This window comes from Leguminivora glycinivorella, chromosome 5 (genome assembly GCF_023078275.1).
Source record: "Leguminivora glycinivorella isolate SPB_JAAS2020 chromosome 5, LegGlyc_1.1, whole genome shotgun sequence".
NCBI classification, from domain to species: domain Eukaryota; kingdom Metazoa; phylum Arthropoda; class Insecta; order Lepidoptera; family Tortricidae; genus Leguminivora; species Leguminivora glycinivorella.
This window is the reverse complement of record NC_062975.1, coordinates 23913607-23932584: the sequence shown is the minus strand read 5'-3', so window position 1 is coordinate 23932584 and position 18978 is coordinate 23913607.

Here is an 18978-nt window from a genome sequence, read left to right as displayed (position 1 = left end):
GTCCGTCCGCGGATAATCTCAGTAACCGTAAGCACTAGAAAGCTGAAATTTGGTAGCAATATGTATATCAATCACGCCAACAAAGTGCAAAAATAAAAAATGGAAAAAAATGTTTTATTAGGGTACCACCCCTACATGTAAAGTGGGGGCAGATTTTTTTTTTCATTCCAACCCCAACGTGTGATACATCGTTGGATAGGTATTTAAAAATGAATAAGGGTTTACTTAGATCGTTTTTTGATAATATTAATATTTTCGGAAATAATCGCTCTTAAAGGAAAAAAAGTGCGTCCCCCCCCTCTAACTTTTGAACCATATATTTAAAAAATATGAAAAAAATCACAAAAGTAGAACTTTATAAAGACTTTCTAGGAAAATTGTTTTGAACTTGATAGGTTCAGTAGTTTTTGAGAAAAATACGGAAAACTACGGAACCCTACACTGAGCGTGGCCCGACACGCTCTTGGCCGGTTTTTATGAAATGACTTCAGTTGCCCATAAGATATATGATTTTATTTTTATGTAATTTTGACTAATATTTGATATTAATGAATTTTAATGCTAGAGACATAATCTGATTGCCGTATGAGGCAAAACGTCATGTTGTGATCGTTTAGATCGAATATTACCTAAAAAAGGTATTACCTACCTACTCCTTGTTTAAATATCAGATTGCATTTACGAGGTTTTCATTGCCGATTTATTCAAATGCAAAAAGAACTATGACATATTACAAACACCATTTAGCTTTGTTAAATAACAAGGCTGAATGATCTTTCTCTCTAATAATTTTCACCTCTTATCTTTGATGACTTCTGGTCCAAGAGCTGGCAGGATTTTGGAGTAGGTCCTTGAGGCAACCTGGAAAGGTGCTCAGATGCTTCTCTGATCATAGCCAACATCAGGTCTGCAAGTCTGGCAGCTGGGGAGCGGGGCTTTATCGAGCTATGAATTTTTAAAGATTTAATTTTTTGAGGCCCAAAAAAGGTGTTTGAGGCAACCTGGAATTATTAAAAAGTGAAAATAGAGTTCCTCAGAAGTCGCATAGTATTTATGCCAGATCATTTGGCCGGGTCCTTCACCGTGCCAGAACGGTACAAAGTGGTAAAAAAAAAATTCCAAAAAAGGTTCTTGAGGCAGTCTGTCATTTTTACCAGTGAAAGATGAGGGTCTAAATAGCCATGGAAAAATAATGCCATGACATGAGGTGGGGTCCGTACCCTGCCATTCGATCTTGAAAGTCAATTTTTTAGTTTTTCGTAAATAACTCGTAAACGGTGGCCCACAGCAAAAAAATATGTTAAACAGAAAATATCTACATAAAATTTCCTACAAGAAAGGTTATGTACGTTTTTTCGATAGGATCAATATATAAATGGATAATTTAGTAAGAAAGTTTTTTTTAATCGATTACATGCTCCGTTTTTCGTCAATACCTCGTAAACGGTGGCCCACAGCAAAAAATTATGTTAAACAGAAAATATCTACATAAAATTTCCTATAAGAAAGGTTATATAACTTTTTTCGCTAGGATCAATTTTTTAGTTGGAAAGTATTTTTAAATAGATATTTGGGCCGTTTTTTGTTGATAACTCAAAAACGGTGGCTCACAGCCAAAAATAATGTTAGACAGAATTAATCTACATAATATTTCCTACAAGAAAGGTTCTATACGTTTTTTCGCTAGAATCAATATTTTAGTTGGAAAGTATTTTTAAATACATTTCATGGGCAGTTTTTTGTTAATAACTCGAATTCGGTGGCTCACAGCCAAAAATAATGTTAAACAGAATTAATCTACATAATATTTCCCACAAGAAAGGTTCTATAACATTTTTCGCTAGAATCAATATTTTAATTATTTTTAAAAACCGGGACTTAATCGCGTATAACTACATATTAAACTGACCTCCAACGTTTCAAGGACGGCGTTGTCCCCGTGGTCTCGGAGAAGACTGGCTTGAAATGACATCAACACCTTCTGACAGCCGCGCGAGTTTTTCGAACTACCCGCACTTGGTTTTGATTATCAACTTGAACTGTTTGCGCACTAGGGATGTTACTCTGTCGACATACAACACTGACGATATTCGATTTAACGACTGTCGATATTATTTTCGGCTTACACTTATTAATGACAGAATTCCATGTGGATGAGATCCTAAAACCTTCGTCCCGATTGAAATTGCGATGTTTTTTGATTTCAATGGCTTCACGCACTTTTCTACTGTAGAAATGGCGTTCCGTGGAAAGGACTTTAGGGTCATGTAGTTCGATCCAGTGGTTTGGCCCTGACTCTAACAAATGTTCAGCCACGGCAGACTTGTTGACCTGACGATTTTTCACAGCCGCGATGTGCTTCTTTACCCTTTCTTCTATGGTGCGCTTAGTTTCTCCAATGTAGGAGCTACCACAACTGCAATCAATTTTATAAACGCCAGGTGATTGAAACGGTATAACGTCCTTAGGTGATCTTAGGCTTCCTGCAACTTTGGATAATGGCGTGTACACCGTCTTTATAGAGTACTTTCCAAGTACTGTACCAACCTTATCCGTCACACCTTTAACATACGGCAGAAATGCCGGTTGTCTGGACACCTCAGGACGTTTCCCCCTTGCAACGAACGAACGAACTGAAGGAACGGGTACAAGAATAAAAAGTACCTACCTAGACGGAAGGCAAGGGGGAAACGTCCTGAGGTGTCCAGACAACCGGCATTTCTGCCGTATGTTAAAGGTGTGACGGATAAGGTTGGTACAGTACTTGGAAAGTACTCTATAAAGACGGTGTACACGCCATTATCCAAAGTTGCAGGAAGCCTAAGATCACCTAAGGACGTTATACCGTTTCAATCACCTGGCGTTTATAAAATTGATTGCAGTTGTGGTACTTGTGGTAGCTCCTACATTGGAGAAACTAAGTGCACCATAGAAGAAAGGGTAAAGGAGCACATCGCGGCTGTGAAAAAACGTCAGGTCAACAAGTCTGCCGTGGCTGAACATTTGTTAGAGTCAGGGCCAAACCACTGGATCGAACTACATGACCCTAAAGTCCTTTCCACGGAACGCCATTTCTACAGTAGAAAAGTGCGTGAAGCCATTGAAATCAAAAAACATCGCAATTTCAATCGGGACGAAGGTTTTAGGATCTCATCCACATGGAATCCTGTCATTAATAAGTGTAAGCCGAAAATAATATCGACAGTCGTTAAATCGAATATCGTCAGTGTTGTATGTCGACAGAGTAACATCCCTAGTGCGCAAACAGTTCAAGTTGATAATCAAAACCAAGTGCGGGTAGTTCGAAAAACTCGCGCGGCTGTCAGAAGGTGTTGATGTCATTTCAAGCCAGTCTTCTCCGAGACCACGGGGACAACGCCGTCCTTGAAACGTTGGAGGTCAGTTTAATATGTAGTTATACGCGATTAAGTCCCGGTTTTTAAAAATAATTATGTGTAATAATCGTGAAAGTTTAAATCAGTATCAATATTTTAGTTGGAAATTATTTTTAAATAGATTTCATGGGCCGTTTTTTGTTAATAACTCGAAATCGGTGGCTCACAGCCAAAACTAATGTTACACAGAATAAATCTTCATAATATTTCCTACAAGAAAGGTTCTATAGTATTTTTCGCTAGGATCAATATTTTAGTTGGGAAGTATTTTTAAATAGATTTCATGAGCCGTTTTTTGTAAATACCTCGTAAACGGTGGCCTACAGCTAAATAAAATGTTCACGAGAAAAAATCTACATAAGATTTCCTACAAGAAAGGTTCTATACGTTTTTTCGCTAGAATTAATATTTTAGTTGGAAAGTATTTTTAAATGGGCCGCTTTTTGTTGATAACTCAAAAACGGTGGCTCACAGCAAAAATAATGGTATACAGAATTAATCGTCATAATATTTCCTACAAGAAAGGTTCTATAAGATTTTTCGCTAGGATCAATATTTTAGTTGGAAAATATTTTTAAATAGATTTCATGGGCCGTTTTTTGTAAATACCTCGTAAACGGTGGCCCACAGCTAAATAAAATGTTCACGAGAATAAAATCTACATAAAATTTCCTATAAGAAAGGTTCTATACGTTTTTTCGCTAGGATCAATATTTTAGTTGGAAAGTATTTTGAAATAGATTACATGGGCCGCTTTTTGTTAATAACATCAAAAACGGTGCCCCATTACCAGAAATAATATTAAACAGAAATAATCTATATAATATTTGCTACAAGAAACGTTATGTATGATTTTTCGTTAGGATCAATATTTTAGTAGGACAGTATTTTAAATAGATTACACGAGCCGTTTTTTGCAAATAACTCGATAACGGTGGTCCACAGCTAAATCAATCTTCAACGGGAATAACAAACATAAAATTTGCTACAATAAAAGTTTTGTACGTTTTTTCGCTAGGATCTATTGATCCTAAAATTGATAATGATAACGTTAAAAAATATTATTATATTTAAATAGATTTATTTATTTATTTACACAAAGAAAATTACACAGTATGACAGTATACAAAACTAAAGCACCGTGAATTTTAAATAAACATTACAACAAGTAACACAAAATTAAATATTAAATAAACAGCAAAATCAAAACATTACATACCATAACATAACTAATAAATAACAGATGAAGGCCTAGCATCCAATCCCACACAAAACCTCATGCATTCGTCACGTATAAACGCCCATCTGCTCGCAAGAATATCAACATTAGGTGCCACGTCTAAAAACTCATTCACTATTTGCAGTTACTTGCGGCAAAACACGGTTCGAGCGGCCGGCACCGCCAGTAGGGGTTATATGCTTTTCGTGAATGTAGGCATCACGAAAAGCATATTTCGTCACAGAGGGAACAAATAGACGGACCAGCTGGGATACTAAAACCGGGCAATCTGACTCCCCCTTCAAAATACCACATGCAACAGACATCAGCACGACATTACGCCTAACTTCTAACGAGAAGAAACCCAAAGTCCCCAAAAGGAATTTTGTTGGGTACAAGAATCGGTAATACCCGTACATTTTTTTATAAAAGAAACGCAAAAATGTTTTTTTGGACCTTTTCGAGCAGCAGGATGTAGGGCGCTTCATGGGGATTCCAAACGGCTGAGGCTGTCTCAAGCTTACTTCTCATGAGGGCAGTATAAAGAAGCTTTATGTCCCTGGGATTGTCAAATTCTTTGGCGTTGCGGACAACAAATCCAAGCCTGCGGTAACAGTCTGCAGCAAGCATTGTCATGTGCTCATGAAAGTTAAGGTGGGAATCTAAAACAACCCCCAAGTCCCGTATCAATGTGACACGGGCGATGGGTTTCCACCCCAGGAGATACTGCCTACACAGGGGACTACGCGCTTTACAAAAAGTAATAACCGCACAGTTGTCAACATTGAACTGAAGTTTCAGAAGTTTGTTTACAAGACTCAATTCATAAACCCGATCAATATCACTTTGTAAAGATTGTAAGTCAGAATCTTCCTGGACCCTGTAAATTAGTTTCAGGTCGTCAGCATAGAGTAGGCATTGCGCATGCTTAGGCACCAAGGCCAGATCATTGACCATAACACCAAAGAGCAGAGGACCCAGAATAGAGCCCTGACTGACCCCGGAACGGGTGGGGTAGGCACTCGACACAAAGCATCCGTGCTGCACATATTGCCGTCTATTACGTAGATAACTAGCAAAAAGGCAAAACAGTTTAGGCGAGAAACCAATGCTGCATAATTTGCTTAAGAGTACGTCGTTATCTACGCGATCAAAGGCTTTTTTTAAATCAAAGTACAGCACGTCCACCTGCATCCCTCTATCTAAGTAGCGCGAAACGGAATCAACCAAGGTTAAGAGGCCTTATTCCTAAAGAAGAGCGTTTTTTGCAAAATGTAACATTTTTCATTCAAAACTATAAAGAAACTATACTTAAGTGATTATTAAAAAACTGATAATGTTCCTAAAAGAACATATCTTAAGCTAGTTAATCATAATATAATATTTTAAAATATGTCTTTTTATACTTAAAACAAATCAGTTTTTTCGGTAGACGTTTTCAAATTTCGTAGTGGGATCACTCGTTTAGAATCGTGATTGTGCTGTTAAATATGTTATTTGGGGTAATAAATGATCACAATCCTATTTGTTATATCCAGCACGGGAAGCATGGTCGCGCGATAGACGATAAAATATCAGGCCGTCCGGATATCGCACTTACAAATAGTGCGATAGGGACGGCCTGCTATTTTATCGTCTATCGCGCGACCATGCTCCCCGTGCTGGCAGGCAATTATGGTCGCGCGATAAATGATAAAACATCTGGCCGTCCCTATCGCACTTACTAATAGTGCGATAGGGACGGCCTGATATTTTATCGTCTATCGCGCGACCATGCTACCCGTGCAATACGAGTTAAACATAGTTTGACATTTTAAGATTTATTTGAAATGGTGGATTTAATAAATAACCTTCCGTATCTTCCCCATTTTTTCGATAAAAAGAGGTTTACATTATGTATTTTTCCTGGGATTCCTGCATTTATTGTAACTCTTAAATAATATTATCCTAAACTAGAACTTCTTGTTGACATATAAGAAAAAAATTATACATATAGGACATACCTTTCTGTCGACAGACATTTTTTTAAAGCACCTAAAATTCGAATAAAATACACTGTGTTGATACGGGCCCGCTCAGTCTGCGCCGAGCGCTCGTAGGTCGTAGACAACGTACTTGCGTTCGATCGTCCGGCGCTCCTTGCTTTCGTAAGTACTGTAAGTAGCTAGTTCCGAGAAATGCTGTATACTGCGACTTAACAAATCTTGATCCCGTGGGTGGCAAACAGGCATACGGTCTTATATATAGCTGCAACCCCACTGATTTCTAACCTCTCCCTATATCTGGAGAACGGCTAAACCGATTTCGACGGTCGAAGTGTCTTTGTATAGAGGGAGCGGGGAGACGTGTGGGAAAAATATGGAATCTGGTCTGCGACTCTTGGGTCAAAAAATGTTGGACGGCCTGGCTAAACGGGGGGAGATATTGGGGGGTGCTCGACCAAATGTCATAGAGGACGCTGGGCAGTTTTTGAGGCCGCCATTTTTTTTTCAAAATGGCCGACTTGTTTTTTGTCGATTTTTCAAGTTTATCCTAGAGTGCTCAAATTTTGGTCATAGAATCTCTCTAGGGTCTAGATTAGAATGATATAAAAAAAATTTGAAAAATGCTACAAATGGGAAAAAAAAATCCACTTTTTTTGTATGGCAACTTTTAAACCGTAAGAGATAGCCGGGGGGTGCTCGATCAAATGTCATACAGGAGCCCGAGTAGAAAAAGTTGCATCAAAAAATTCAAAATGGCCGACTTTTTTTTTCAAGTTGGTCCGAGCGCGCTGAAATTTTGCATGCGGAGAGGTATGGGCCCTTAGAATACAAATGTCAAAAAAAATTTTCGAAAATCCAAGATGGCCGCCGTTATGGCAAAATAATTTTTTCAAGTATTTTCGCGAGCCCGAAGGGCGAGCTTCAGGGTGGGAGGCCGAAGGCCGACCCGCGGAGGGCCGCAGGAACGGAGCTCACCTTTAGGCTCCCACCCGGGCCAAATCAAAGTAATTTCACTGCGGGCATAAAGTGCTCCCATACAATTTCCTTACAAAAGTGTCTTAAACAAGCGTAACCGGCGGGCCGAAGGCCCAACGGTGGAGCTTCGGAGCCGAGCGAAGGCCGAAGGCCGAGCTCCGCGTAGGGCCTAAGGCCCGGAGCGTCCCTGATGGACTCGCCGGCGGTCCGGGAAGTTGGAAAAATACTTTCCAACTAAAATATTGATCCTAGCGAAAAATATTAAAGAACCTTTCTTGTAGGAAATATTATGAAGATTAATTCTGTGAAACATTAGTTTTGGCTGTGAGCCACCGATTTCGAGTTATTAACAAAAAACGGCCCATGAAATCTATTCAAAAATACTTTCCAACTAAAATATTGATTCTAGCGAAAAATGTTATAGAACCTTTCTTGTAGGAAATATTATTTAGATTAATTCTGTATAACATTATTTTTGGCTGTGAGCCACCGATTTCGAGTTATTAACAAAAAACTGCCCATGAAATCTATTTAAAAATACTTTCCAACTAAAATATTGATCCTAGCGAAAAATCTTATAGAACCTTTCTTGTAGAAAATATTATGTAGATTAATTCTGTCTAACATTATTTTTGGCTGTGAGCCACCGTTTTTGAGTTATCAACAAAAAACGGCTCAAATATCTATTTAAAAATACTTTCCAACTAAAAAATTGATCCTAGCGAAAAAAGTTATATAACCTTTCTTATAGGAAATTGTATATAGATATTTTCTGTTTAACATATTTTTTTGCTGTGGGCCACCGTTTACGAGGTATTGACGAAAAACGGAGCACGTAATCGATTAAAAAAAACTTTCTTACTAAATTATCCATGTATATATTGATCCTATCGAAAAAACGTACATAACCTTTCTTGTAGGAAATTTTATGTAGATATTTTCTGTTTAACATATTTATTTGCTGTGGGCCACCGTTTGCGAGTTATTTACGAAAAACTAAAAAAATGACTTTCAAGATCGAATGGCAGGGTACGGACCCCACCTCATGTCATGGCATTATTTTTCCATGGCTATTTAGACCCTCATCTTTCACTGGTAAAAATGACAGACTGCCTCAAGAACCTTTTTTGGAATTTTTTTTTTTACCACTTTGTACCGTTCTGGCACGGTGAAGGACCCGGCCAAATGATCTGGCATAAATACTATGCGACTTCTGAGGAACTCTATTTTCACTTTTTAATAATTCCAGGTTGCCTCAAACACCTTTTTTGGGCCTCAAAAAATTAAATCTTTAAAAATTCATAGCTCGATAAAGCCCCGCTCCCCAGCTGCCAGACTTGCAGACCTGATGTTGGCTATGATCAGAGAAGCATCTGAGCACCTTTCCAGGTTGCCTCAAGGACCTACTCCAAAATCCTGCCAGCTCTCCGTCTATTCGTGACTCCATTCCAGTTACACTTGGGACTCTCGGGTAGACGTTCTTAGCCAGAGGGCCTTACGTTACGTATACAGCGAAAAAGTTTTGGTGTTGCAACACTTGCAACCTATTTTGAAAGGATAAAATGTAAAAGCGTATCTGCTTAACTACTTCATCTTGTTCTGCAGTTCAATACTAAACAGGTCTTCCGCCGCGGGATACATAGAAGACTTCTTTTTGTCAGAAAATTTGAACAGTTTTAGTTCTGTTTGCAATTTATTTATTTATTTATAATGTATTCGGATGCTAACAATAATGAAAGTGCAGCGTTTGATACGGTACTCAGTGTCACTTGATTGATTGAGTTAAATTGATATACATTTACATGAGATTATCCACAAATATTCATGAAAAAAACCCTGCCTGCTAAGCCGCGGTCCCGGCGGATTCGAATCCCGGTAAGGGCATTTATTTGTGTGATGAGCATAGATATTTGTTCCTGAGTCTTGGATGTTTTCTGTGTATATAAGTATGTATTTATCTATATAAGTATGTATTCGTATCGTCGCCTAGCACCCATAGTACAAGCTTTGCTTAGTTTGGGGCTAGGTTGATCTATGTAAGATGTCCCCCAATATTTTTGTTTATTATTTATTTACTTATAGTCATACTTGTTATGGAGAATTTTTGGCCAAAAGCTGCACTTTTGGGTGGAAGCAAGCCGCTTTGCATGGTGATAGTAGACATTATAGTAAACGATTTTTTCCGAGGATATCGAAATTTCATCTCTTAGGAAGCCGAGCGTAGCGAGGTGTTTTATGAAAATGAAAAAAATTCTATCTTTTTATTGTATCGTCCGATTTTGACAAAACGTATCTCAAATGAAAGGTATTAATTTGTGTAATTTAAAAAAAATACAAAGAAAAAAAATTTAAAAGAAAAGTAAGAAAAAATAAAAAAAGTAAATTTCCGTCTCGCACTGAATAACTTCAAAGAATGGCAGACAAAATGTACAATGTCGATATACAAGTTTTTTTTAATCGAAGACAGATAAATTTTTAGTTGAAAACTGAAGACCGCATCGAAATCAGATCAGCATTTTTTAAGATACAAGTTGCCAAAGTTGGGAAAGATCGCTTTATATGGCCACTTTGAAATTCCTTTGCCAGAAAGTCAGAAATAACATGTTTTTCTGACACAGAAAAATACATAGTAACAGTACACATCAAACTAAAATTAAAAATTCCGAGGATATTATAATTTCATCCCTTAGAACGACGAGCGTAGCGAGTCGGTTACGAAAACCGAAAAAAAATCTCATTTTTTTGTACGTCGTCCGATTTTGACAAAACATGTTTCATTTGAAAGGTATTACTTTATGTAACTTAAAAAAAATATTGAAAAAAATTGGAAAAAAATGTAAGATTTAAAAAAAAAACCTTAATTTTCGTATCACACTGAATAACCGCAAAAAACGGTAGACACGGTGTATAATTTCGATATATGATTTTTTTAAATTAAAGACAAATAAATGCATGATTATAATCTAAAAACCGAATCGAAATCGAATCAGTAGTTTTTAAGATGCAAGTTGTCAAAGTTGGCTTAGTTTGTTTATATGGTCGCTTATAATAGTTATAATATAAATTCCTTAGCCAGAAAGTCAGAAACATTATATTTTTCTTACAGTTAAAAGTATGCATAGGTAATAGACATCATTATAAACATTTTTTTACAAGGATATAAAAATTTCATTCCTTAGAAACCCTTACAAAGACGATCCAATAGAAAAAACTGCCTTTTTTTTGTTTTTCGTAACAGACATCGCTACGCTCGGCTTTCCAAGGGATGAATTTTTTATATCCTCGTAAAAAATTGTTTATTATGATGTCTATTACCTATGCATACTTTTAACTGTGAGAAAAATATAATGTTTCTGACTTTCTGGCTAAGGAATTTATAAGCGACCATATAAACAAAGCCAACTTTGACAAATTGCATCTTAAAAACTACTGATTCGATTTCGATTCGGTTTTTAGTTTATAATCATACATTTATTTGTCTTTAATTTAAAAAAATCATATATCGAAATTATACACCGTGTCTACCGTTTTTTGCGGTTATTCAGTGTGATACGAAAATTAAGGTTTTTTTTTTTAAATCTTACATTTTTTTTCCAATTTTTTTCAATATTTTTTTTAAGTTACATAAAGTAATACCTTTCAAATGAAACGTGTTTTGTCAAAATCGGACGACGTACAAAAAAATGAGATTTTTTTTTCGGTTTTCGTAACCGACCTCGCTACGCTCGTCGTTCTAAGGGATGAAATTATAATATCCTCGGAATTTTTAATTTTATTTTGATGTGTACTGTTACTATGTATTTTTCTGTGTCCGAAAAACATATTATTTCTGACTTTCTGGCAAAGGAATTTCAAAGTGGCCATATAAAGCGATCTTTCCCAACTTTGGCAACTTGTATCTTAAAAAATGCTGATCTGATTTCGATGCGGTCTTCAGTTTTCAACTAAAAATTTATCTGTCTTCGATTAAAAAAAAAACTTGTATATCGACATTGTACATTTTGTCTGTCATTCTTTGAAGTTATTCAGTGCGAGACGGAAATTTACTTTTTTTATTTTTTCTTACTTTTATTTTAAATTTTTTTCTTTGTATTTTTTTTTAATTACACAAATTAATACCTTTCATTTGAGATACGTTTTGTCAAAATCGGACGATACAATAAAAAGATAGAATTTTTTTCATTTTCATAAAACACCTCGCTACGCTCGGCTTCTTAAGGGATGAAATTTCGATATCCTCGGAAAAAATCGTTTACTATGATGTCTACTATCACCATGCAAAGCGACTTGCTTCCATCCAAAAGTGCAGCTTTCTTTTCATAACTAGTATGACTATTATTAAATAAGGTAGTAGTGCCACTCAAGGAGTAATTTTTGATATAAATCGCTTTAATATCGTAAATGTGTTAATTTTTTACTTTAAAATTTGTTTTCCAAATGAGCTTCTTAAAAATTGCAATGGTATTTCTGTCATTCACAATATTCGAATTATTCGTTTTATCCGGATTTTAACGTGCAAATTATCCGAATTTCAAAATCAGCGGATATATCCGGATTACAATACAAGCCCTATTCGGTGTCACTCCTAAAGTAGGTACTTACAGGCGACCGTACCGACATATGTCAATTAGGGACGCAGTTATTTGTAAAAAAATGAGAAAGCCTTATACGGTCAACCGGGGTGGCTTTAAAACGCAGGGGTGACTTTGAAAATTTAGTTTTAAAGTCATACTGTAAGTAAATTCGCGATTTTCTATGGTAGATTTACAAGAATATTTATTGATCTATTATCTATCTACTAATTACATGAACAGTTTCAGTAAATAATGAATGATGTTAATTTTAAAGCCGTTCAAATACCATCAAAGTAACCCCAAATTTTCCTAAAGCCACCCCGGTTGACGTAGCTCTCCCGCTCTTACAATCCCGTACTTGTTGGACCTTGGTCGGTTTGGTCGTCTGTAGACAGTGTAGACACTAATACACTCGCCAACTACAGTTGTGTATTCCATGTAGATACACCAAGGGCCCAATTCTCAAAAGCTTGTAACTTATTGTAATAATTTTCTAGAAATGTAAGTACATTATGCAAAATAAATAAGATATTTTTATTGCAGATAAAAGCTTTGACATAGATGATGAAGATCTAGCCTTCAAAAAAATATATGTAGAGAAAAAACTACCCCATATCCAAGCGATTCTGATGACCTTGAGTTGGATGTAAGTGCTTATAGTGTGAGAAAGCTGTATAAAATATAATCTGCACTAATTTGTATAAATATGTGTGTTACTTAATCTGTGTGAATTTGTAATAGTGATATGTTTTTAAATGTTTTTAAGGACCAAGATGCAGTCCTTGAGAGAGCACAACCCATGCAATCCATTTATAGTGAACCGGAACCGGACGCGATGTGCCCTTGTTCATGCAAGCGTAATATAGTTGCAGTCGTTATAAGAAAAAATTTAGAACAAGTTCCCGAAGAGAATTTACGGGCTTGTTTAGAAGATCTCGAAAATAAAATAGAAAAATATTATTAAATGTGTATCAAGATTATGTGTACTCTATCATAATTATAGCTTCAGTGTAAAAGTCAATCATATTTTGGTACATTCGTTAGTGAAATATCGTTATAAAATAAGGGTTATTCCACTAGTCAGAGTTACCACTAAGTTGTTACCAGTGGTAACTACAATGTTATTTTCCCATAGGCAATTACTGGAAAGATTATATCATAAGATTCATAAGTTTTGTTTTATTTTATACACATGTAAAGCATGACCAGAAATATATGACTATGCGCCATGTAGCGGAATTTCATTAAAACTATTTTCTTCATAGTCATCATACTATACTGAACTGTCACTCCATACATCAGAATAACAGCGCACTCCTGCCTGACAATAGTTATTTATATTTCTGGTCAGGCTTTAGTTTCTTAACCATACTTACCATATCCAACGCGATCAATGTTATTTTCACCAAATCTAATGGCAACAGCTGAGACTGTTTCCTCACCTTTAATTGATTGGCCTCAATGGCCACTGCGTAAGAGTCGTTAGAGGTGCACATTGACTTGCCTAATATCAAGGACGATAGATACCGGGACTGACAAAGCCCATACAAAAGTTTACCTCTGAAATGTCCCATACATTTCCGAGCGATTTAACAATATCAAAAAATGTTAGTAGTAAACCCCTATTCATTTTTTAATACCTATCCAACAATAGGTATATCACACGTCAGGGTTGAAATGAAAAAAAATCTCTCCCCACTTTACGTGTAGGGGGGCGGGCACCCTAATAATGTTCTCATGCAATGATTAGTTGGTTTCGATTTAGCTTAATATATTTTTTGTTCTTATTTATGGTGTCTGTATTTAGCTCTGCCGTGAAAAATATTTAAAGAAATAAGGAGGCCGTTTCATCATCGCCACCAGTACAAAACAAGGTCCCACGTAAGAAGAAAATAAACATCGACGACTTCGATACAGGCACAAGCTTCATGAATTTTAGGCTGTGTGGAAGTAGCAAGTCTTCAAACCTAGCTTATTAAATTGTCATTCTCTAAAACCATGCTTTAATTTTCTACAAATATTAACGCGAAACGAAACCCAGTACTCACTGTCCCGATTATACATGACGTCGGCACATTATTGCCATATGAAAACGATTTGTAGCGACACTCTTCCAGGGTCAAATAAAAACTTGTCAGGCTTTAGTTACTAAAAAAAATCCGGATTTAATCCGGAGTTCGGATTTTGCCCTAAAAATAATCCGAAAATCCGGATTTTATATTATTGCAATCCCTAGGTATAACCCAATCCTTTCAGAAAATATTTACTTTATCACAAAATTATTTTAAACTTTCTTTTTGACATCGAAAAGGCTTTAGTTTTTTACATACCGAATAACTTTATTTCGGTATCATGATTCCTTTTAAGATAATTACATTATGTATAAGGTAAGGAATAATATTTAGAATACCTAAAATATGACAAATTTGCATTCTATTCAAATCAGTACGAGTATACTTCACGGAGTCCAAAACTATACGCAAATCAGAAGTCCAAAACTAGAAAAATATAGATAGAGACTATAGAGAGCGATTGCGGGCGCCGGTCGGCTCGAGCGCGAGTACTTGCGCCGCCGGCGTACGCGTCTGTGTGCGTGCGCCACGCGCACACACAACTTTACTATACAGGGCCTCTCTGTGGGTTCCGCCCCCGTCAACGCGACGGCGATAAAGACCTAAAAATCTGAATTCGTGCTTGCCTCCTGTATCGTCTTAATCCTTTAATGATTCCGTTAACGTGAAACTTTAAGTAGACAGGTTTTATGAAGACAATTGGCCGGTGAGCCCTACAATTTTAAAATTTGCCGCCCTTTATACATGGTGTATATTCTATGCTGTTTCTTCCTATCCTAATAGTTTCAATATCAAGCATACACTATCACTGCACGTTCGCTGTTTATACGCCGAAAGTTGCAACTCAAGTAAATGAAGTAAACAAAACAAACAACCTACCTTCACCTTCATTGCCGGCCGCGGCCGGCCGGCTAACCGAAACAGAAATATACATGAACTTCGTGTGAAAAAGAGACAGCGAAAGGCGGCTCGTGCGTCGGCGAAAACGTTCGGCTCTGGCGCTCGCTACAGTCGCTATCTATACCTACTCCCGCGCGGCTCGGAACGAAATAATATTGGTTTTAGGAACGCTAAAATTCTGTTCGTTCATTTAAACGTTACTGTAAGGAACTGTTCTTTGAGGGAACGAAATAAGAACCGAAACCGAAATTATTTTGTTCCCACTGAACAAAATTTATAATGAACCGTTCGTTTAGGGAACGATATAAGAACCGTAACCGAAATTATTTTGTTCCCATTGAACAAAATTTATAGGTAACGGTTTAAGAACGATATCAAATGGTATTTGGGAACGGGTTCCGATCCCTGGTTTACTTAATACTTTGATACGAGTATACACACCGTGTTTTATTTGTTTTTTTTTTTTTTGAAGAATCAAGAGAGGCTTTAGTAGAGGAGATATAGCCTTGGGGGTCATAATAATTACCACAGAACCGAAGTTTGGTTTTTTTAGTTCTTTGTGTGTGTCTTTTTAACATACTAAAAATATAGTAAAATATATTTATGCAAAATGCGTTTTTTCGACCGCTAAAATTTGTATGAAAAATTACTATGAAAAAAAAATCCTAAAATTTAAAAATCGTCTCTGGTATCAACTTATGGGGAATTAGGCGCCAAATTTTTTTATAGCGTTGATGTTTAGCAAAAATATAACAATTTTTCACTATTTTAGTAAAATAAAAAATTACAAAAATCATAAATTTGATGAAAGGAAGTAATTAAAACATACATTTCAGCAAAGTAATTTTTTTCATAGGTACCACACCATGGTAAATACGGGTACGATCCGGCTGGTGATAAGCAGTCACGGTATCCTATGACGCCTGCCACTCTAGAGCCTCCACATGCGCGTTGCTGGCCCGTTAGGGTACCTTTCCACTAGAGATGCGCTACGTGATAGTGTTTGATATCCACCAATCATGTTCACTGTTCACAAAGCGTAGCGCTAGTGGGAACGGGTTCGACTAAGCTGATTGTGGATATCAAACGCATCCATAACACATCTCTGGTGGAAAGGCACCCTTAACAGTCCTAAGCTAGCTCGCAAGATAAGGCGCGTCCGCGGGAGAAAAATCCTCCTAAGCCTACATCGAAAACAGATGCCTTAATCTCGCTGTCCAAGGCTCTAAGTCACGCGGCCCCGGTAGCCCAAAGAAGCGCTGGCTGGACGTCGTGGGAGCGGACATGGAAGAGAACAATCTCATGTCTAAGAATGCTGAAGACCGGGTAAAGTGGAGAAGACTGAGCAGGAAAGCGGACCCTGGCGCTAGGCCGGGAAAACGCTAGATTGAAGAAGAAGCCGCAGTGTGCGACCATATACGGGTCCAGGGTGTGTGGATGCGCAGATTTATGACTAAGAAAACCAATGATTATTAAAACCAATGGTTTTGGTTTTCTCTCGTGTTCGATATAATGCTTTATGGACAGTTTTTGTTTGGGATGCGACAATTTATGTACTTACATTGAACAAGTTTATGGTACGAGTAAATACGGTTATCGCAATAGGAGGATTTTTCTCCCGCGGACGCTCCTTAGTCTGCGAGCTAGCTGAGGACTGTTAAGGGTGCCTTTCCACCAGATATGTATTATGGATGCGTCTGATATCCACAATCAGCTTAGTCGAACCCGTTCCCACTAGCGCTACGCTTTGTGAACAGTGGACATGATTGGTGGATATGAAACACTATCACGTAGCGCATCTCTAGTGTAAAGGTACCCTAAAATGCCAGCAACGCGCATGTGGCGGCTCTAGAGTGGCAGGCGTCATAGGCTACCGTGACTGCTTATCACCAGGCGGATCGTACCCGTATTTACCATGGTGTGGTACCTATGAAAAAAATTCAATTGCTGAAATTTATGTTTTAATCACTTCCTTTCATCAAATTTATGATTTTTATCATTTTTTATTTTACCGAAATACTGAAAAATATTTATATTTTTGCTAAATATCAACGCTATAAAAGTTTTTGCCGCTTAATTCCCCATGAGTTGATACCAGAGACGATTTTTAAATTTTAGGATTTTTTTTCCATAGTAATTTTTCATACAACTTTTGGCGGTCGAAAAAACTCATTTTGCATAAATATATTTTACTATATTTTTAGTATGTCAAAAAGACACACACAAAGAACTGAAAAAACCAAACTTCGGTTCTGTGGGAATTATTATGACCCCTCCCATACAAATTCTCATTCCACTCCTCTACTACTTTAACATAAAGTGTGGTAAAAATAAAATTGCGCCAAGTTGAACCCGTATTCTTCCCCCTGGTTTCAAGTTTTCGATTATTTATTTCCAATGCTGAGTAAAATTGCTATTGCGAGAAAAATAGATTAGAAACAGGTCAGGGAGTTATCCTTCCGGCTACCGAAGCTGAAAATACTGGGAATTCCCGGAAGCACTATTGTGTGTTTACTTAATACTTTGATACGAGTGTATACACCGTGTTTTATTTGTTAACCGTTAAATTCGGCACATCGTTAGGATCACTAACAGGAACCATTTGGTATATCGCGTTTTGTTAAATTAAAATTAAATTAAATGAATTAATAATTGTGAGAGGACCTTGAGAAACACATTAGTAGTCAACTTTACTTTTGTTTTATCTTTGATGTCACGATTATTTTTGTCTCCGTTAGATATACTTAAATTTCTTCTGACTGAAAATTCAACATATATGTCTTTGCTTGACCCAAAGGTTGACTGGTAGAGATTGCCTTTTGGCATGCAGTCCGCCATTTGTACATGTTTCTTTTCTTTAGTAGTGAAATAAAGTATACATAAAAAAGTTAGTAGTAGTAGTAGTAGTAGTAGTAATCACTTTATTGTGTACAACAGATTATATACAATTTGTAGGAATAGAGATACAAAGGCGAGCTTATCCCTATAAGGGATCTCTTCCAGCTAACCTTGGAGAAGATGAGAGGATCGTTCCAGTACGTAAGATAGACAAACTTACAGGAGTACAATAAAGGTCAAAAGTAATCTAAAATATTGCTAACAATAGTATAGTAATATTGTTAGTGTTTAGTTTTCTGAACTACCCTGATGTTTTTTGCCCTACCCTCTGTTGCATTTATTCACGTGTAGTTATTTCTGTCTGGTTTTAGACATGAAAAGTTAGTTAAAAAACCGCTTTGAATGCAATCCTTTGACTACCTTTTATGACAGGTTATTTCGCTAGCTCTTTCACGTTTTAAGTTATGATTGACCGTGTATCTAGAGCGAAGTTATGTATTTTTGAAACCACTTTTTCCATTATACTTTTAGGGATCAGTGCTAGTGTGAAACGGAACTCATAGGGCCACGTTGTCGACCGTCCGTCCGTCTGTCTGTCTTTCCGTCTGTCCGTCTGACAATCTCGGTACGCATGTCTGCCTGTGTGTGTGTCTGTCTATGTATGTCTGTTTTATTTGCCTGTTTGTCAAGACCTTTTTTTAAGTTACCTATCGCTTCTCTGACTTTCTTCCCTGACAGTAATAAGTAGATTATTATTAGCTTAAAATAAATGTGCGTGTGTTTAGTAAAACGTCCCACTTTGTCGGTTACCATTAAGGCGAGATTTACTTGTATCTTTATATTAATAAACCGTCAAAGAGGCTTTATTAGCAATCGACAAAGTAGGACAAAGTAAGTAGAGTATCTATAAATGAACTTATAATTCACACTGATTGCATGTCATGTTCAATTCCCTTCGACTATAGGATAATATAACAAAAGCTGATTGAAATCTAATACAACAGCCGGCCTAACGACAGT